At 32.6% G+C, this 23,726-nt stretch overlaps 1 protein-coding gene across 1 annotated transcript in view; it reads right to left on the bottom strand.

Annotated features, from left to right (window-relative positions):
* Positions 1-22,716, bottom strand: part of LOC127704276 (glycoprotein 3-alpha-L-fucosyltransferase A-like) — a 60,445-nt gene extending 37,729 nt beyond the window's left edge. Inside the window, exon 1 of the mRNA XM_052208272.1 lies at positions 22,675-22,716. The gene's annotated coding sequence lies outside the window, so the exon portion shown is untranslated. The remainder of the gene's footprint in view (positions 1-22,674) is intronic.
* Positions 22,717-23,726: the final 1,010 nt, after the last annotated feature.

A 23,726-nucleotide genomic window follows, 5' to 3' on the forward strand; every position in this document is an offset into this window, starting at 1 on the left:
GTTGTAGCTATTCCGTGTTATTTGTGACAATACGATTAAAATACAACTCACGTGTTCACGCTTCGCTTTCATGATTGTTTGCTTTTCTGACACAAAGATTTAAATTGGTTATGAGTTATTCAAATCTGTCTACAAATATTGTATTGTTTGGTTTACTTCTTTATTTTTTTAGAAAGGAAAATACTGTTCTACTGTTCATTGTACACTTTCTACAAGAAAATTCTTATTAAATCATTTTGAGATTAAAAATCAAATACATAAAACAATACGTGTATAACAAATATATCAATCTTTTAAAGCTTATGATTGATTGATTGTTGTTTGCTAGAAACGTCCAGTGGCAAATATTTCATACATGTTCGGGACAATCAAAGCATATGTATGAATAAACGGTGATACGGAGAATACTTGTACAACATTGAGACAGCAACCTAACCTAACAAAGCATTTAGAGGTCAACTAATGATAAATATATGTTAAACTCTAACCAGCCTTAAGACAAGTGAAAAAAATTAATAGAGACTATCATAGATCGTCCATTAACAAATATTTCCCTAAAGGACATGTATGTTTTAACTAAATTATTAAAAACAGCACTTCAAACATTATCATTTTAAAAAAATAATTGTCTAATACGTTAGCTACATTGAAAGAAACCCATAGATATGTAACTCGAGTGTAATTAATATTTTATCTGATTTTTTTAGCGTTCTAATATTTCCAAACAGGATACGATATTTTTTTACAACATCTTATCAATACAGTAATTCCGCAAATACATTAATTTGGTATGTTGATATCTATCCAGATTTTATCACGGTACTTATGTAGTTTACATTATTCATATTTTGGGAAATCCAGGAATTCATAAGTGACTTCATATTATTTCATGTAAAACATATTCAATATTCAATTATACTACTGACAAGACTCCTAACAATATGTTCAATTGTAAGTTAAGTCAGAAAACACACTAGTGTTACCTCTTGATTTATCATGGCATCGATAGTGCGATTGTAAAGCCTACATACACGAATATATCCAAAAAGAGAAAGTTGTAAATAATATAATTAATATTTTTCTTTTGGCACTAATGTCAATTCTGACAAGCCTGACATCAATTATCTCAATCCATGACAGTGCTTTTATAGCAGTAGAATTATTAGAATTATTAATTTGTTGATATAACCCCCGCATAAATTGTTGATAAAATCCCCGCATAATCTGTTCTTCAATGCACACATGTGCCAAAAAGATATCTTACAATGAACTACGTTTAAACCACAGATAGGAGTTTGGAAGTTTGATTAAGCTACAACCTTTCACCTTATTTCAATATACAGGATTCTTCCTTACACTTCATATAAAGAACCTCTCACTCACACACAACGTACACACAAACAAATCAAAAACACGATTTCTAAAACTTAACCTAGTATTTCTTCTTAAAGAAGATGGCTACAAAATGTTCTTATTGATTGCGAGTACCGACAGATATGCCAGAAAAACAACGATTCATAAGTCAAATGGCAAACTCTTAAATAGATACGTTTGCATTGGTGGTGACCTTTAATTCAGAATGTATTGTGGAAACAGATAGCCATGTCTTTTAATAAAGGACGGAAATTCGATTGACATCACTAGTGAGAATAAAAGAAAAGATGACGGTACACTACGGACACTAACCAAACGACATAAAATGAACACGATGATGGCATCTTTGAACGTCACCATTGGCGCTCCTATATTCGTATAAAAAATCAGAGTTATGAGGTAAAAAATAAGTTGATAGTTTGCTTAATACTTGTAAATTATTAGTAGAGATATATTGAACATAAAACTTTACCATACAAACAGTTCTTCTATAAAAGCGAGTCCACTTATAAAATCTGTATGTGTAAGAATAACAGTTTCTCCTCTGTAAACTCTTTAAATGGCGTTCTTTGAGACTAACATTGGCCGTACAAAAGTTGTATCAAAGAAGAGCCATGCAGAAGTGTTTTGAGATTGTAACCTTCATTTTGGATGCTCGGGGATAAACCTTTGAAAACTAACGCAAAATTAAAAAAAGTGTTGTGAGGAACTAAACCAAAAGCAAAGAAAAATAAAAAATACGGAGATGTTTTTCCCTGAAGGAGATTACAATACACACATGTGCCATGAAAGATATCTAACAATGAACTAACTACGTTCATTGTTAGATATCTTTGTTAGATAAAAATATCGTATCCTCTTTGAAAATATTAAAACGCTAAAAAAAATCAAATAGAATATTAATTACACTCGAGTTACATATCTATAGTTTCTATACAATATAAAATATATAGATGTAATATGATTGCAAATATTTATAAAGTTATAACATATGAAGATCCACATTAGTAAGTTAACGTTATGGCTGCTAGGTTGATAATTACGTTTTTGAACAAACAGTTCACCAGTAGTGGTATCGACACATTTGTAATAAAGTTGTATATTTGCTGATATGTTCGTTTTAGTTGTCTTGCTTTTGTACTACCCTAAAAATTAACTACATGCTTATACATTTATTTTACCTTTACACAGTCTCTGTGGAAGCTTTATAGTTTCTGCATTTTATTTATAAATGTTTCATTTAAAATACGAGTATCCGATTTAGTTTTATAACAAACAGAAATTATCAAAAGTCCAATTTGCTACAAACTTTGACATTTAATTACGTTTTTTAATCAAAGACTACCACACCGTGACAAGAAATGGAACATTTATGTTTTACAAGAACCTTAAGATTCCATTGATGTCACAAAGGCAGAATTAATATTCAAGACATCAATAATGTTCTGATACCACGTAAAATAAAGATGATTCAATCACCGTATAGGCTAGACTTGAAAAATCTTTTGAAATAATAGAAATTATTTTCTTTCGTTATGTCCTAGACGCAATGAATTATTTTTATCTTAGTTTCTAAGGGGGAAATCTCTGGACATTTGTCATATATTACATAATGTGTCATAGAAAGATAGCTTTGTTGTAATGAAAAATGTAAAACATAAGGCACAAAAATTACTTATACGGCAATTTCTCAAAATGAAAGCCATTCAGGGAACATAATACACGTCAATGATATTTACCAAACAATTTTAGAAACATTAGATATATGATTCACAGTCATATGATATTAAAAAGTTTACAGATGGTATGAACCTCTTAAGCAAAGTTTAACCATAAACGGTTTTGACTATTCTGTGTTATTTGTTACTATACGATTAAAATACAGAAAATGTGTTCACGCTTCGCTTACAATATAAAACATATAGATGTAATATGATTGCAAATGGGACAACTCTCCATCAGGGACCAAATGACGTAGAAGGTTAGCAACTATTGGTCACTGCATGTATGGACTTCAACAATGATCAAAACTCATACCGCATAGCAGGATATAAAAGGGGCAAGAAATGACAAATGTAACACAATTTAAACTAACGACCTGATTAATGTACAAAGCAATTAATGGAAAAAAAATGATATACAACATCAAACGATAACCGCTGAATTACAGGCTCCTTGCTTGGGGGCAGGCACATACATAATGTGGAGGGGTTTAACGTGTTTGCGGCCGCGCCAAACCCTCCCCTAACCATGGATAGTGGTGAAGCAGAACAACATTAGAACAAACTATAAAAAATCAGTTGAAAAAGGCTTAACTAATCAGATTGATGAAAAGCAACAAAGAGACAACAACCCGACCAAAGAGCGGACAACAGCCGAAGGCCACCAATGGGTCTTCAATGCAGCGAGAAAATCCCGCACCCGGAGGTGGTCCTCAGCTGGCCCCTAAATCTAAAAGTACAGATCTGAGAGCACTTGCAGTTACTGAAATCTAGTTCAAAGCCAATAACAACTAATAAGAAAATCATGTATCTAACACTTAAATTATCAATCAGTACACATTCAACTTCTAATGGATTTAGTGTAAACACGTCATTAACAGTCAGAAAAAATCATGACCATGTACAATGCCAGGGGGGAAAACCTACACCAAAATATAGGTATCGACAGATTGTAAGACCGTGAATGTATTTATGTGTGTAACTAAATATTGATAATAAAATCAATACTCATATGGATAAAAAACAATATTCTAAGTTTACCCGGATCGTAAATAATTTACGGGCCCGGTAAAAAACATCACCGTGAAAATTAGGATATGCTAACCTGTTTGTAATAAGGTTTCTCCCTAACCTTCTACGTCTGAGATTGTTGACAAAGATTGGATTATTTTATAAGTGAATTCAAATCTGTCTACAAGTACTGTATTGTTCGATTTGATTTACATCTTTATTATATCTGTTAGAAAGGAGAATATTTCTACTGTTCACTGTATACTTTCTACACAAAACTTCTGATTAGATAATGATAAATATCTATCCAACTCTAAACAGCCTTAAGACAAGAAGTGAAAAACTTTAATAGAGACTATCAAAGATATTCCATTAACACACAATTCCCTATAAGACATTTATGTTTTAACTAAATTAATAAAACAGCAATTCAAATATTATCATTGTAAAGAGTAATTTTCTAAATACTTTAGCTACTTACAAAGAATCTATAGATATGTAACTCTAGTGTACTAGTGATTTATATTCTATTGCAATTTATTTTAGCGTTGTAATAGTTCTAAAGAGGATATGATATTTTTCACAGCATCTTATCAATACAGTAAGTATACGCAAGTACAATAATTGGGAACGTTATATAATCTACACAGATTTCACCATGGTACTAATGTCTTAGAGAAATCCGAGGGTTCATAAGCAATAGCCTATCATTTCATTTAGCAAATATTTAATTGTTCCTGCTAACAAGACTCATAACAATGTATTATATTGTCAGATAACACATTAGTTTTACTTCCTGACTGAACTTGGCATTGAGAGTACACTTAAAAAACCTACATACACACACAAATATAAATAACAAAGAGATAAAATTGTAAATAATATTACTTAATGACTATTTCATCCTTTGGCATTTTAATATCAATGCTGACAAGAAAGTCATCAATTATCTCAATTTTTGACAGTGTTTGTTAGATTTCTTTGCCAGGCACAATTCAAAATTTGTTGATATTATCCCGAGGTTGAGATTTTCAATGCACTGATGTAACGTGGAAGATATATAACGAAGAACAACGCTATAACCGCAGCTAGGGGTTGTCTTGCACTTTGTTTCAAGCTAAAACCTTTCATCTTTTATCAATATGCACGTTATTTCTATACATTTCATATAAAAACTACCCTCACTCACACAAACAGGTACACACAAAACAAAACAAAACAACAATTTCAAAAACTTTAACTAGTATTGCTTCTTGGAGAAGATGGCTACAAAATATGAGGATGGACAAAATTGTCAGAAAAACTACGATTCATTAGTCAAAGAATAAACTCTTAAATAGTAACTGTTGCGTTGGTGGTGACATTTTAATTCATAATGTATTGTAGAATCAGATGGCATGTCTTTTAATACAGGATTGGAAATTTGATGGACATTACTAATGAGTATAAGAAAAGAAGATGACTGCATACTACGGTGCACTAACCAAAACTAAAAATGAACACGATGATGACGTCTTTGAACGTCACCACTGGCGTTCCTTTATTCGTATATATATATAAAATATTAGTAGTAAATATTGAACATAAAACTTATGGTCAAACCAGTTAAGCGCTTCAGACTCACAAATTCTTTTTCTAACACTGGGAGATACTTCTGTTGGTGGACTGCTAGTCCCCAGGGTATTGTCAACTCAGTATAATTAAGGATGTAATTGGGTCAGGTTTAGGAATTTTTGGCAGATGTTTCGACTCCTTGGTTTTTTTCCAACAACACAGGGTAAAATAGTTTGCCCCATAACATCCATTTTTCTTTTCAAGAAATTTATAAGACATCAATAGCTCATTAAAGGTCATTTACCAAAATCTAAGCAGATTCTAGATGTCTTTTCTTTCGATTTCAGACCCAAATAATACCAATGCAAATATAAGGTGAAAGTGTGAGTCAGCCTTTTCCTGCCATTTAAAAAAATTAAATATCTCGAAAAGGATCTCCATAACCTATCAAATTTTTTAGCTTATTTTGTTTCTTAACTAATGCTCTTCTGACTTATAGTATCAATTTTAAATTCTAGATTTTTTTAATTTCACCTAAGTACATCCTTAACGTTGTTTTTACATTACTTTTCTGTTCAAGTGCTTTCATATATAGACCTTTTCCGTTTGACAGCACATGCATTTACGACCATGTAAAACGTTCTAAATAAAGAAAGATATTAATAAAATGCATCGATACAAAATAGTAATACCAAGCAAATCAATGATAAGTCAAATTAATTGCATGTTCCATGGATAAAGTGAAGAATACATATAGACTTATCGATAAAAATCAATTTCAACTTTGCAATTTGCATTGTCTTTCTTTTTGCTCCTGAATTTAAAAAAAAGATCCATATGATTGCTTTTTATCAAAATTGTCCGCGTAGACATTAATACAACTCAACATATGTTTATCTTGACAAGAAGCTATATGAAGATCTAATGACTCTTCATGTTTGTAGTCATCTTTTAATGCGTTCATCAAACTAATTAAAGTGAACACGAGGCCCAAAAACTTGCGGAAAATTTTGACTAAAAATGTTAATTTACGATAAATAAACGGATACTTTTCTATAACAGCGAAACTTTTGATTTCAGAAGGCCCGTCTTGTAGTAGAATTCTGATTTAACTTTGTAGCTGAATATTTTTCTATAATTTTACACTGCTTATGTAGCTATATTTTTCTAATTTTTCTCAAAGTATTTATAGTTACTGATAACATTACTTCTTGTTCCTAGCAAATTACAAATTTATCATTCATCTCGTACATTACTAAATCATGAATATATATTCAATTGGTATATAAAATGCAGAACACAATAAAGCTTAGAATGGAGAGATGTAATATTGACTGGGGTATATGAATGACCGATTTGTATATATATCTCTTTATTCTTGTAAAAGTTTTGTTGTTTTGAACAGGAGATGCAGGTTTATGTAATATGTTGAATAGATTTAACTCGGCCTTTGGCGTACAACCTTCACATTTATTGTAATTCAATTAACCAATCAATGAATCAACAGAGCTGGCAAATTCATAATCGTGTATACTCCAATAGTAATTTCTATTTAATGCACTATCAAAACACACAATCTAGTTTCAATTTACAAATTATGTCCCCCAGAAATGATATTAGGTGTACAAGACTAGATATAATTCTCCCTGAAGATTTGTAAAATAATCAATCAGTCCTACTTGTTGTATTATATTCTGCAGGTAATCTATTCCAATGTTTTTATTTTATATTTATTATCCCTTTTAGTAACAGAATTGGTATTTTCAATTTAGACGAAAGAAATTAAGAGAATCACATTGAGAAACTAAGCAGAATGTGTGTCCCTTAGCACTATTAGCTCTTTGATTTATGTCAAATCAACTATAAAACACTATTTGACAGTGGAAATAACACATCAATCCATCGGATTGACAATTACAATATTGATCGTATAGCAAATTATCAAATTATTAGGATTAGCTATAAACTGGAATAAGATAATGTAACGACGGCATGAGTCTGAAAATGTCATACAACATACAACGACCTGGAAATATCTACAAAAGTATATTTCTTTTTAAATGAGCGATTTCAACATTAAGATGTGAGGGGTATAATGGATGTGTAACGTTACTGCATGGTCATTTAAGATATTTCATTTTCGCAGAACTCAATTTTCAACTTCAATTTAGATTTGTAACATTTTTCTGTGTTCATGCATTACAGATATGTATTTGCAGACCTCCGTTTTAAAAATAGATAACATTTTAGCTAGCAGCTCAAAAGACAACACAAACAAAACACTTCAGGCAGGATTGATATTCAAATGAGCGGCTCAACGGTGTTGCTCAACATCCAAATAGTTAGTAATGATAAAAACGTAAAACACGTTCACGGAGAGATTATTCTTCATAGATATTGTTAAAATAATATATTAATCTTGCTGTCAACCAACCATTTTACCAAATACAGATATGCAAATAAATGTGTGCTTCTTTTGTGTTGTATACAAATAAAGTCTCCTATTATCCTACTTCTATAATATGCAAATGGTAATGTTTTTAAAAAATTAAAGTTCCCTCAGGTGTTTTCTTCGCGGTCCGCGTTAAAGCCTGGTTGGTTTCTATATATCAAAGACAACGGTTGGAAATAAAAAAAAAACTAAACGTTAAAGCGTATTATTATACTTCACGTTAAAATGCCATATTTTGATTGGCTAATACTAGTACGAGGGTGTTAAATTACTCTATCACATGGTTGAGCGGGTGACAATTTTTTTGAATGTCACCCTCTCGTCCAGACCAATCGAAAATCGATAATTTAAAGGACAATGAATTGAATTTACATTAAGTAATTAAATACAATGCTTAAGTTCTACGTTTTGTCTCAGATTTTATTATTTGACAGTCAAAATAAAAAAATAAAACATCTTGCCTCACTTTTGTTGTTTTTTCTAATACCCGTAACGTTGTTATGTACGTGACGTCATAGAAAATACTTTTACAATAAAATTAATCTGTAAAAGACAATAATAATAGGACATTCAGTATAATAAATTAAATAACACATAGCTGAGAGGGTGAGTCTAGCTTTTCCATTTCTTTCTGTTTCTAAGGCTCAAAAAAGTAAATTTCATATTTTCCGACAATGTACATATTTTGTATATCGTATATAAAGTCCATTTAATTGCAATATGTACACTTCAAATAATAAATATAACATTGTGTCATATAATAAAACGTTTCCGTCGCCATGAGTAAATCTAACTTTCCATAATTTCATTTCCGTAAACAATGTAAATAACAATGAAGGCGCATGAAACAATTGTCACTGGGCGTTTAGCAAATAGCAATCAATCATCATCCTCGATATTTTGAAACTGTCAGTAAAAGCAGTGTGTATCATTTGAGGAAGAATAACAAAAATTGAAAGAAAGCTCACTATATCATCGATGTATCTTTTACTAGCCTTAACTGTTTACGATCAACTATTTAGCTCAAACTAAATATCCATGGTGTTTCAAATCTTTATCAGTGGTTCGTTTAATATCGGTATGTAACATTCGGACGCATATCGGATTGATATGAAAAGTAACTTTGCTTGGTATTAATAGAAACTTTGCTTGGTATGGAAAACAACTTTGCTTGGTATGAAAAAACACTTTACTTGGTATGAAAAGTAACTTTGCTTAGTATCAAAAGTAACATTGCTTTGTATGAAAAGTAATGCTTGGCATGAAAAGTAATTTTGATTGGTATGAAAAGTAACTTTGCTTGGTATAAAAAGTAGCTTTATTTGGTAAGAAAAGAAACTTTGCTTGGTATCTAAAGTAACTTTGATTCGTATTAAAAGTAATTTTGCTTGGTATGAAGAGTAATTCTGCATGGTATAAAAATTTATTTTGCTTTGTATGAAAAGTAACTTTGCTTGGTATGAAAAGTGATTTTGCTTGGAAAGGAAAAGTGATTTTGCTTGGAAAGGAAAAGTAACTTTGTTTGAAAATGAAGGTATCTTTGCTTGGTATGAAAAGTAACTTTGAAATCATTTTATTGATAATAAAGTTAGTTTTCCAAGGTCGTTTTTTTTATACAGAGAAATCGAAAAAGGACTACAGCTTTAATTCAACATCTTAAGGTACTATTAATTTACAAGGGTCTTTTCGTCGAACAATTTAAAAAACTGTCCCGCTCATAAATCTAAGACGTATTGTAAGACTTGTTCTAAAACATTGCGTAATTTGAACGAACAATCTCATTATTTGATCAGTGATTTTCACATTTTCAGAGTAACTCTCATATCTTTATTAACAGATTTATGAACTTTATTTACAAAAAATACAGACTGTATCGCTTGAAGTGTACAAAAGTCTAGATGCAGACAGAAAAGAAAATAATGAAAAAATTATTTCCAACAAAGTTGTGTAAGGTCATTAAACGTTAATTAATTCCCAATGATTACGTGGCCGAGATAGATTTTCTTTCTCTGTCAATCAGTTGTCTTCTCTCATTTCTATTTCATTGAATTATTATTCAGCTTGAAACCTATCACCTTCTATTTTATAAATATATTTTATGGAATTGAACAATTTATCAATGGAGTGTAGGAAGATTTATATGATTTTATGTTCAAAGGCTTAGTTGAACATTGTAAGAATCAATGGTTTTCTTTTTCTGAGCGTCGGTAAACATGGAACTCTAGGAGGATAATAATAATAATGGTCTTTGACAAGTAGGGATGTTGTGGTTTCCGTACAAATAAAACGGCACTAGTTGGGTTCTAATATATCTATACTGTTGGCGTGTATCGACTGAATTCTTAGAAACGTTCGTCGTTTTATTTCTTCAAATCCTACATCTAACCTGAAATGGGACATTGTCGTTCTGTTTTGCTAGTATGGTTACATAAAAGTCAGTTTGGGATAAGTGTAAAATTAGATAAAAATCGGAAATAAATATGTATCAAATAATATAATGAATGTGAAAGATAAGGTCGACTATTGGAAAACAGTGTTAAGTAGGTATACATTAACTTGATCGCACATATAGAATTCGAAATGATATAGAAACATGTGTGTTATTACCGCATTTCATTTCAATATCAAATTCTAACCCGATATCCAATGAATAGAGAATTCCTTTTGGCTTTTTTCAATATCACACCCGTATCAACCTGAATCACCAATATAATCCCAAGAGCTCTGTTCGAGGGATTATATTGGTTGAGGTTGAAACGGTGTGTGATATTGAAAAAGTGTGCACGTTATACCATCATGGTTGGCTCAGGTGATACAGTTCGATTGCTATTGATTGTTTTGCACAAACAATTTAGTTGTATTTACTACTAAGTATATAATAAATTCATATATCGGTTCATACTTTATGTCTTCTATATTATCATTCATCTCTTGTAACATTAAGAATAGGACATTTTAAAGTTTTGTTTGATATTGAACACGAGAGTTGGCAGAAACTTCTTACCCTTCCGGAGCACCCGAGTTTAATGTCTGTTTTTCTTGGAGTTCATGCTGCTCCGTCTGTTTTTTATTTGCCACGCCGGTGTTATTTGGTTCCTTTGACTAACATAACGTCTTTTTATTATCTTACCTTTGAAATACTAGAAATTATACAGCACATATGGCCCGAAAACACAGTTATTTCGTAGTGCATTTCTTTTAGACAATAAAGTCAAATTAAAAAAAATCGCACCTGCTCTATCTCAAAAAGAATTTTACAGTGTAGTGTACTACTATTGGGACAAATAATATCAACATTATAGAAAAGTCTACAAGCTCTAACTCAAAATATTGACAATTCTATGTTAAGGGGGTCTAAAATTCAGTTTGACAGCTTCAGACATACTAGTTTTTGACCGTTTTAACTTGACCAAATCACTACTTAGCATAAAGATTCAGCACCCAAATTTTTTTAACATGTAATTTCATCCCCTTACTTAATATTTCATGCATAAAATATAAAGAAATAAATTTGGAAAGTGTATGAAAAAAACACTTAAATTTGTCATTTTTACATGTTAGAACTGCATTTGCTGAACTGAAATCAAATTTGTCTTTAACGGACCAGTCGATCGTGTAGCTAATGAGTGGGTATATGTAACAGCCTGGTTTAATACAAAGCTGTATTTTATAATCAACTTTTGCCATGTCATATTGCATGTTTCCACTACAAAACGCGACTAATTTGCAATTTACAGAGATCGTATTTTCACTGCATTTAATAATGCGTTTAATTACTAGCAAGGGGATATCTTAAGTGATTTATAGTATATTTCAATAGTAATATTCCATTTAATAAAGCATTCTCATTTCTCACGGAAAAAAGAAATTTGCCATGCCAATCTAATTGAAACCGCAATCGTTTTTAAATTGAATTTGGATAATCGTATATATGGAAAATCATTATTCTCTTATGATCGATGAATTAAATGAAAGCTTGAACCAGAAATATGCTAGTTTTCATCCAGATATACTTATCTATTCGTCATATGCAGAAATATTTATAAATAAATCTCCGATTCTTCTGATTTGGCAAGCAAGGATAAAGGACTATCATTGCACAGTGACGAGTTTAGGATACAGCCTTAGTGACGAGTTTGACAAGCCGGGATACAGGACTATCAATGCATAGTGACGAGTTAGACAATTCAGTATACAGCCTTAGTGACGAGTTTGACAAGCCGGGATACAGGACTATCATTGCACAGTGACGAGTTTGACAAGCCAGGATACAGCCTTAGTGACGAGTTCGACAAGCCGGAATACAGGACTATCATTACATAGTGACGAGTTCGGCAAGCCATGATACAGCCATAGTGACGAGTTTGACAAACCAGGATACAGACGTAGTGGGGAGTTTGACAAGCCGAGATACAGGACTATCATTGCATAGTGAAGAAATCGGCAAGCCATGATACAGCCACTGTGACGAGTTTGACAAGCCAGGATACAGACGTAGTGACAAGTTTGACAAGTCGGGATACAGGACTATCATTGCATAGTGACGAGTTCGGCAAGCCATGATACAGCCACAGTGACGAGTTTGACAAGCCAGGATACAGACGTAGTGACGAGTTTGACAAGTCGTGATACAGGACTATCATTGCATAGTGACGAGTTCGGCAAGCCATGCTACAGCCATAGTGACGAGTTCGGAAAGCCATGATGCAGTCATAGTGACGAGTTTGACAAGCCAGGATACAGACGTAGTGACGAGTTTGACAAGCCGGAATACAGTCACAGTGACAAGTTTGACAAACCAGGATACAGGTAAAGTGACGAGTTTGACAAGCCGGAATACAGCCATAGTGACAAGTTTGACAAGCCAGTATACAGGCATAGTGACAAGTTTGACAAGCCAAAATACAGACGTAGTGCCGAGTTTGACAAGCAAGGAAACAAGCATAGTGACGAGTTTGACAGCCAGGATACAGGCATAGTGATGAGTTTGACAAGCTAGGATACAGGCATAGTAACGAGTTTGACAAGTCAGGATACAGGAGTAGTGACGAGTTTGACAAGCCAGTATAAAGGCATAGTGACGAGTTTGACAAGCCAGGATACAGACATAGTGACGAGTTTGACAAGCTAGGATACAGGCATAATGATGAGTTCGACAAGCCAGGATACAGACATAGTGAAGAGTTTGACAAGCCAGGATACAGGCATAGTGACGAGTTTGACAAGCCAGGATACAGGCATAGCGATGAGTTTGACAAGCCAGGATACAAGTACAGTGGAGATCACTTCTAACCTCTCATAAGAACTGTCAGAACAATCTGTCATAGAACTGTTCTAAACTGTCCTAGAACAGTTCTAAGTAGAACTGTCAGAATCAGTTCTAGGTAGAACTGACCAAACCAGTTCTATGTAGAACTGTCAGGATCAGTTCTAGGGTAGAACTGTCTAAAACTGTTCTAGGTAGAACTGTCCAAATCAGTTCTAGTCGTAGAACTGTCAGCAGAACTGACCAAATCAGTTCTAATCGTAGAACTGTCAGCAGAACTGACTAAATCAGTTCTAACCGTAGAACTTTCAGCACAACTGTCTAAAACTGTTCTAGCCGTAGAACTGACCAAACCTGTCAGGATTGTAGAACAGTTCTAAATGACGTCACTGCAATTTTTTAATATATATTATATTCTTTTGACTTATTTATATTTAAGACAAAGAGTTCTTAAAACTGATCTATGGATAGAACTGACTGAATCAATTCTAGTCGTAGAACTGACCAAATCAGTTCTAATCGTAGAACTGTTCTAGTCGTAGAACTGTTCTAGCCGTAGAACTGTTCTAGTCGTAGAACTGACCAAAGATCTGGTCAGTTCTAGGTAGAACTGTCTAAAACTGTTCTTGGATAGAACTGTCAGGATCAGTTCTAGGTAGAACTGTCTAAATCAGTTCTAGGTAGAACTGACCAAATCAGTTCTAGGTTAGAACTGTTCTAGCTAGAACTGTCTAAAAGGTGTCAGGATGACAGTTCTACATACTGTCCTAGAACAGTTCTCCTGACAGATTCTGACAGATTTGATGAGAGGTAAGAAGCGATCTCCACTGTATAATGACGAGTTTTACAAACCTGGGTGTAGGACTATCATGGCACGAGTTTCACATGCTTGAAGTTTTGATTTGTATAAAGAACAAAAACATTCGGTTATATATTCTCACATGCGCATCTATACTTCGATGATGACAAAAAATGGTTGCAGATTTTTTCAAACTTTTTGAATGATGGGGAAAGGGGAAATGGGCTTGCTTTTTCAGATTGCGAATGACTAATTTACTCTAAATTCATTTGGGATGTACTGATTTATATTTTATTCTGGGAAACATGGTTTTTTCATTTGTTGAAATTATGCTGGAAATAGCTTTCAGTAACCAGTCTTTTATCTCTGTGTGCTCATTATACCGATCTGACGAGAAAAGACCTTTCCAACTAAATTTCACAGTTTGTCTAATATTGTGCTGTTTCATCCCTGTCCCGGGTAGGGAGGGGAGGGTTGAGCTCTCATAGATATGTTTAGCCCAGCCATATAAATTGAATGCATACCGTCCTATACACTCTACTACAGGTTTATTTACTTCAGTACGTAGATTTTAAGAAATAAGACATTAATAGTGCAGGGAGTCGAGATCTTTTGCGTTCCCAAAAGTAAATCTGTTCATAATTATGATAGACAAAAAAAAGCAACAGAAACATTTCATTCTTGTTTCAAATTAGTATTAAGCGAAATGCTAGCAAGTCAATTGTCAATTCCCATCCCCTTTTAAAAAAAGAGAAAACCGGATGCAAAAACTAACTCTTTTAGGTCAATAAGACAGATTGCATTCGAAATTCCTCAGTGTGTTAACCCTATGATAAAAAGATTAGTGTCAAATACCAACACGTATCAAATGACTGCAAACGGAATGACTGGACTGTCTTAACGAAAATAAAAGTCATGTTACAAAACAGATATGAAATAATTACCCATTAACTTATATGCAACCACAGAACCAATAAATGACGATCTTATTTCAGGTGTTCCTCAAGTTGCACGATTCAAATAGAGATAAACAAACTAAAACACTAGAGCAGCATGAAATATTCCTGAAATAAACACGAAGCTAGAAACAGACTGATTGTCCACAGAAACGTGTGAAGAATGAATCTCAAATTACTTGTTTACACAGAATATTTACTGATAGTCCATGTCTAGCTATATAGTTTATATTAAAAGTCAAAGGCGTTAAATGTCTAAAAACTAAATGTTTTGTAGCTTTTGTGGCAGACTCATATGCTAAAGACAATTCATAATTACTTACATTATATCAAAGATGGCAAGTCTGAAAACGAAGATAATAGCTTTGTCTTTGATTAAATTACATTCTCAGTGTCTAAAAAGTGTAGATTTATAGATTATACGTAATTGGTCACGTTTTTATTTCGTTTACCTTATAATTATAACATCACCTTTCCGAAAATCTCAGCAATTTGTTTTTCATGCATGCAGTACTGCCATTTATTGATAGTTTTACTATAAAAAAAGAAAAAGGCTGAAGTCTTGACTTATAAAATCGATGTTTTGACACAATCACAACCTTGTTAACCGTTTTAGAATATATTTGTCTCTGCTATTATTCTAAATAAGCTAGTTCTTCTGACCTTGAATACGAATATTTCCGTATATAAAAATAAGGAGATGTGGTATGACTGCCAATGAGACAACTATCCACCAAAGTTCAAATGAAGTGGATGTAAGCAATTATAGGCAACAGTACGGCCTTCAACATTGAGTAAAACCCATACCATATGGTCGGCTATAAAAGGTCCCGACATGGAAAATATGAAACAATTCAATTGAGAAAACTAACGGCCTAATTTATAACAAAACAATTCACGAAAAACAAATATGACAGACATGAACCAACGACAACCACTGAACTACAGGCTCCTGACTTGGGGCAGGCACACAAAAGAATGTGGCAGGGTTTATAGGTGAACTCAGATCGACGTCCAATCTAACGTCTTTTTAATTGAAGCAAGAGTCTATATCGACCCTTAGTCCGTATGTGCGTGAGGACAGGACCCTGTGTTGACCCACATAGTCCCTCCCTTCATTATTATAAATCCCTGATTTTCCAACATAAATATCAGTTATTTGTACTATTGTATTCATATAGTACAAATAACTGATATATATTGGAAAATCGGGGGTTTATGATATTGAGGGGAGGGACTATAAAGGGGGGAGGTTCAACACATGATCCTGTCCTCATGCGCATTTGCCTTAGTCTTTTTATAATTTGCAAAATTAATCCGCTAATATTCTATACACATGTGCATAATATATCACAACTACAGCCAAATCATTGACAGTTGATATCCAGACGGACTTAAAGTACACCAGCGACCAGTTGTTGATAGATCATAACAAAAGCCAAAAATGATAGATATAATCTTCAGACAGTTCACAAGGGTCCGAGTGGTAATATTATTTACAAAGCTAAAATATTGTCAGATGATACATTGGGAACTAACAGTCAACCAATGTCTCAATGATAATATTTCATAACCACAACCATAAAATTGAAAAATTATATCTGAGGGAATTAAGAGTCCACTATTGTCCCAGTGTTTAATCATTATAAAAACCAAAAACACCAACAACAAATAATACATTAGGAAACTACCGGCCTGACACCGTCCGAGAGATAAACATCATGCATGTAATTACCAACCACATTGAAAATGGCCGATGATACTCCCTTTCAAAAATACCACTTGCAGATATGGTATTCATTAATATTGAATTTGAGTTTAAAAAAATATAACAATTATAATACTATTTATCTTTTTATTTGAATGTTTTAACTGTACATGTATGTAGATGTATTAACAGAATAGCAAACCAACAAAAAAGCAGACTGTTGGTATTTTATGCATCTAGTGCCTTTTTCCACATATTTATATATATAATCGCCAATGGCAGTCAGCAGGGTTTAAGAACGTCAGTTGTTCGACCTGCTAGTCAAATGCGTTTTGTTAAAATATACTTTTTCACTCTTTTGGTCTTTTGGAAAATATAACCAGGAAGATTTGGACAATTGGGAATTCGAAATAAATCAAATTGAGACAATATATTTTAAGTGCTATAGTGACAATTTGTTAATCTGTTTATTTAACCTTTTACATTTCTTTGTGTTTAATTAATTCTATGTCTATGTTTGTCGTAATGGAAATCACTTTGACGATGACAAGTTAATCCGTTGGACACTAATCCTGTTCTATAGATACTATTTTTTATATATGCTTTTGTATGATATTTTGAAGTCAGTTTTTGGTCTTAGGTCTGGTACTGTCCGTCCCGTGCTAATAAAGTTTAAAGTATTGGTATTCCGTCTTTGAATTACTATAGCCGGAAAACCCCCGGTTATAAAAATGTTGTTTGTGCTGTATTTAGACCCCTCTACCAAGAACTTTGCATGCACACGTATAAAAATTGCGGTTTTTATCCAACGCAGTCATAGGTTTGAACGTTCTTTTCAATTTAGACTTGTGTATATATAATTATATATATATATATTATTCGTCTCAAATTAAGCCCGACAATGTTAGATCTTCAAATTTGCGTTAGCAAATTTTGGTCTTCCCTCAGCGGGATTCGAACCCTTGCTTCTGTGACATCGTGGCAACACCGCCTGTACCGTGTCCAGCGCCCTAGAACACTCGACCACCTAGGCTACATAACAAATATAGTTTTCGGTGGTCGATATAATGCCTTTCCTCGTCGGCTTTATCTAGGGTTGTAACACAGTACATGATGTATAGTGGCAGGTAGATGGTGTACCTTTTAGGTCAGCTATTTTGTCTGTCGTAAAGGATGATAATGTTAATTACCTTGACGTCACATCAAATTTTAAATTTATCAAATATATATATACATGTTTGTAGATGAAGCTATAGATAATTATTTTTCATAATAACTAGAATTCAGTAAGTGATGGTAATTACATTAGAGTCGCCCTATGAACGAATGTAATTTAGAAATTCAATAAGAGAAAAAGCGTTTCCTTTATCTTTCTATGATAGAGACATATTCAACTCGTAAGAATTATTAAACCACAAAAGAGAAATCTAAAGTGTTGCTGATTACGTTATCTTGTTTTTGGCTATTTGTTCTTGTGTTTTATTTTTGTAACCACTATTCATTTTTCTATAAAGAAATACTACATGACATTCCACATTTAGCTTTTAGAAAACAACTTGTGTTCTTTTATTGGTCAAAAATTATAAGCGCATATGAAATATCCATGCAGAAACAAAAATGGGATTAAAATTAATCGAAGTGTTGAATGGCACAAAGGTTGATACGATAAATGGAAGCCAAACTGAGTCAAAAAGACGAAAGAAACATGTTAGTAATTGTAAGAATGTCATTAAAATTGATAGAATACGAATTTTAAATAGAAAAGCATGGTTATATTCACACGGCTTGTATTTCTAATTGATTATGGTTGTTACATCATCAGACAAAGAAGTTTTTTGTTTCTTTGCTCTAGAATTCTCTGTGTTATATTTCTCCTATGAACGTGTCCGTCTTTAGCTTTGCAATCTTGCAATCTGTAGACTCTGAGTTTACCCGGGGAAGATTAATCCAGTAATGTACGCGACAAAACTGGGACGATTAGTAATGCCTGCCTGCACATCAACCCATTGGTCAGAATCCATGATCAGTATGGGCCTTAATAAGATTGCACAAAGCCTATACCAGAGCAATTTTTGGAAACTGGATAAAACATGTGCGAAAGAATAACTTCCATCAATAATTTGTTTCCAACGAGGCAGACTAAAATATTTGTCAGTGTATTATTAGTAACACTTAAAACTAGAGTAAGACTGAAATTCGATTGTTAAATAATTTCCTATGTCAAGTGTCTACTCATTATCCTTTAAATTACAGATTCAAAGGTCGACAGTTTACTTAAGCTGTGAAATTATTTCACAATCGATAATTCTATGCTTCAAATTGAATGTTATACGTTTCCAATCAATTTCTATACAGACAGTAATGAGTTTATATTTGTTCAAACATTAACTTTATAGGAGGGTCTGGATGGTGGTCCTTCATTTCTGTCTCCTTAAATCTTTTAGATTATTTTTCTCTATTCTTTATATTTTTGGCCTATTTTTCTCTATTCTATATATTTTTGGCCTATTTTTCTCTATTCTATATATTTTTGGCCTATTTTTCTCTATTCTTTAATTTTTTTGGCCTATTTTTCTCTATGCTTTATTTTTTGATGCATTTTATCTGCAGTATTGGTCTGTTATTCTCTATTCTATAAACCCCATCCAGACCCTCACATAAAGCTATGATATAGTACAGACAAGTTTTCATGTTTCCTTCTCACTTATTCCATACTGAAAAACGTATATTAATTCAAATTTAGAGATAGGAATGCATTAATTTGAGAAATTGTTAATCAATCATTTGTTATATCGTTTGTAGAGAGGTCAAGATTTGTACACCTCAGACAACGTTTACTATTAACGGTTTAAGCTTCCCTTTAGACTGCTTTCGAATACAACATCATATAATTTAATTTTGGATGTAACGCGTCTTCTGATTGGCTGACGTTGTTTTGTTTAAATCAGCTCATAGACATAATTTTGTCATGTGACCGTGACGTCATCAACGTTTTTTCATGATTTACTCCGGTTTGAAATGGAATTTAGAACTAAATTATAAGAAATGACTGTAATATTTTTTCTGTCTATTCGAAATAACATAAAAAATGTGGTGCACACTTTAAAATAACCCGCTACGCGAGTTATTCAGTGTGCACCACATTTTTGATGTTATTTCTTCATGTGAACTACTTTGGTTTTTTTAAATGAACAAATACAAATGAATGACTTTTTGAAGCTGCATGTGAACCATGCATGTAAAACTTCCTGTTTACCACCAAATTTCCTTTCCATGTAGAATAAATATTTTCATAGTTAGGAAATACCGTTTTTATGATTCAGATTTGTCGTTTTTAATGTAAAATCTGAAGAAAATATTATCCATGGTAACGGGTTTGGCTTTAATAAAAATCTAAACTAGTAAAATAGAGGAAACGAATGAAAAAGTATAAGCAGGATTGAACACTAAAAAAAGAACAAAGCATCTCTTATCATTCATACGAAAGGAAGGACAGTATTTTAGTAGGACATAAAATCAGTTTAAGAGAGAAACTGTATTGACTTAAGTTTAATATTTTTTTTTTTATTTTTCTTTGAAACTAGAAGAGGACTATTTTTTTTCAGTCTTTCAATGATCGACAGTGCTTTTGATGCATACATTTGTAAATGTTGATAGATATAAGAGTTGAGCCAATTTAGATAGAAGTTGCTGCACTATAATCAGAGCTCAGAAACTGTATATTTAATACAAAAATAATAATTTTGTATATGACAATCACAAAAATATGGTTAATAAATTGAGTTGTACAATATTTGCAGTTGGTTTTGAAAATTCTCAAAACCATATCCAATGCATTAGAAGGTAAGTTTATAATTTTAAAATGGCGAAATCTATATTTTGCAAGGTTAATCCCCTTAATCCTTTTAATTACAAAAGAAAATAAATTATGTGCAATGCTGTTGTTTTATAATATCCAGACATAAGTTCCTAGTAACCGTTTCGTGCAATGGCGATGCATAAAATGGACAAATTCCGTGTTTTGCAATGGAGAATGATATGTTTGTGGACATCGGTTCACTGGTTTTGAAGGACATATTGATTGGTTGCATTTTACATGTTTAACGTCCAGCGACTCATTTCACAAAAAATTGTACGAGTGAAAATACTCGTAAGTCATGATCAATTTTAATTGTAAGATATTTTGTGAAATGAGCCCCAGAACAATTATTTTTTGCATGTATATCACGAGAACAAAATTATTGATACAACAGTTAGGTTCTGCAAGGTGAACCACCCGGACGTAGGGCGGGAAATCTGGTTTTTCATCCAAAATTGCGGGCATGATTGACAAGGGCCCCTAGATGTTTGTTTGAGGGGTCTTTAACGTGCAGAGTTGGTGGCACTGTCTCTACGATGCATTGGATTTAACGTTCCCATTCCGACCGAACATGACTGAGAATTTATACGTTTTGAAACCATTATTTTTACACCAAAGTCAACCCTAGATGTTTTTTTTTATGCTCGGCTCGATCCTTTATTCAAAATCAAATCAAATCAAATAAGCTTAATGTCGAGTCGACAAGATAAATACGATACGCATTGAGCAATTGCACCGACATAAAGAAATACTAAAAAGTAATTAAAAAGTCCGAGTAGCAACATGTCATTAGATGTAAAAAATAACTGCAAGGAAGTTACAAGTATATTCTGGTTTAGTAGAGGATGGGATGCGACACTATCGTGTATTTAAACAACACCCCCTTTCTAGTACAAAAATGTACTTTATAGCAATGATATTATAAGATAAAAAGGTTTCAATGAAATCTACCGTAAAGGTTGTTACTCTCTTATATAAGAAAACATGACAATATTTATCAATTGGAAATAATAGTTATGTTAAATTAACTTGTATGTGTCAAATACAACATTGCATATCAGATATAAATATCATACCAGCAAGTCTGTTACATAGCAAATGGATATATACACTCTTTGGTCTTTAAACCGACGATTCAATAACCCAAAATTCGATATTCGCCTGGCCTTAACTGAAATAATTTTGAATTTCGAACGATACTTTTAAAATGTATTAATATACTGTACTTATATTTTCTCTATATATAACTTGTACAATTGATGAGCTCTTAAAACTCTGAGTGCAAATAAGCAACACATCAAATTGAAATGTACTAGTATGATGTATTGGGACTGCATGTGTCTCAATCTTAGACAAGAATATCTCAGTGGCAGATTGTTGGCATAAATGTCGACAAAATTCTTATCATTATACCAACGATATCATTCACGACAACTAATTGAGCAAATATATCTTGCATGCCATTTCATTCTACGATAATGTCAGCTTTCATGCTTGTGCAGTACATTTTTCTAATGCTTTTGTGAGTGAAGTGTCATATAAACCTATGTGTTGGTGTAGCTGTTATATGCTTTTAATGTAGGAGTTGAAACTCTTTTTTGAACACAATATTTGAAATAAAAAGTATATTTAAGTTTTGAGGGTATACACGCCAGTCTAATAATATATATACACACATGTACCTGCAATAACGTCTTACATTTCCCTTAAATATCAGGACAAAACTGAACGCCTTGTCATGAACCAACAATGTATATCGATGAAGGCCGGGAAAATAAAAAATATGGCGAATTAATTGATGACACGTAATACATATATAAACATGACAAAAGCTTTAGATTAATTGTTGTTCTTCATTTAATAAATTACGTGTTGATTGTTAGATTGAAATAAATCATAACGCTGGTCATAGAAATAAATATGCTGAAACAATAACAGTGGCGAGTATATGAAAAATTATAAAATTGTACTCACTTATCTGGTGTTTATATACATGACATACATACGATGAAGAACTTACGGAAATTAAAAATTTATTATTATCCTAAAATTAGTTTTCACTTCCTTCTTATAAATAAATACATAGCCGGATTTATTCGTATGAGATATGATTCAAAACACTTGTCGGACTTAATTGGGAGTTTAGTTTGTGTATGCAATTTTGATTAATTGATTGATTGATTGTTTTTTGGTTGCATAGCGTCAAGTGGCAAATGTTGCATGCATGTTCCTGACGAAAATGCAGTTTTGAAAACAACAACTTTTTTGCAAAAAGGAAACCCTTTCAAAAAATATCATATAAATAGTACATTTATTACTATACACTATACACAATGTACAAACAACACTGGCATGAATTAAGTTTAAGCAAGTAAGTTCATAATCATTATTATATATACAGATAACTGACCAATGTCGACCTCGTTTTCACAAATACGATAATTGCTTTATATCGCCAAACATTAAACAAAACATCTTTATTTGGATTCAAAATATATATAGGTTGAAAAGCTGGTTAAAATTAGGATAATGGTTTTCTTCAATCTCATTTATAAGGGAATTTCGAATATTAAAATCGAATATTTCGAATATTGAACAGCTCTTCAACTGTTTGGTTCTCATACATCCTTGGCTTTCAAATATTCGGCTTTGAGTGTTCCTGATGAAGGTAAATCCAGAAAAGCGCTTCGGACGCATGAAATTTATAACGCGTTGTTTTCATTTTTTGGTACTAATTTGACAATCAAGGAAAAGGTGCTTTTATTTTACAAACTTGACAAACTCTTTTTTCTCTTGGAATTTTATTTTATCTACCTCTTATACATTTCTAGGAATATCATTGGTTAAAAGCGACCACGTGGAAACCCTGTATATTTAATATGGGTTTAGTAGGCGTGGTTTATTTTAATACAAGGTTTGTATAGTGGTTTACGTTCCTTTATAAAACAACACCGCTTTGTGGAAAACTCTGAATCGTTTCACCCGGACAACAGAGGAAGAATTGATGATGCACGATGAAAAGGGTC

Source organism: Mytilus californianus, unplaced genomic scaffold, assembly GCF_021869535.1.
Source record: "Mytilus californianus isolate M0D057914Y unplaced genomic scaffold, xbMytCali1.0.p SCAF_6, whole genome shotgun sequence".
Lineage (NCBI taxonomy): Eukaryota > Metazoa > Mollusca > Bivalvia > Mytilida > Mytilidae > Mytilus > Mytilus californianus.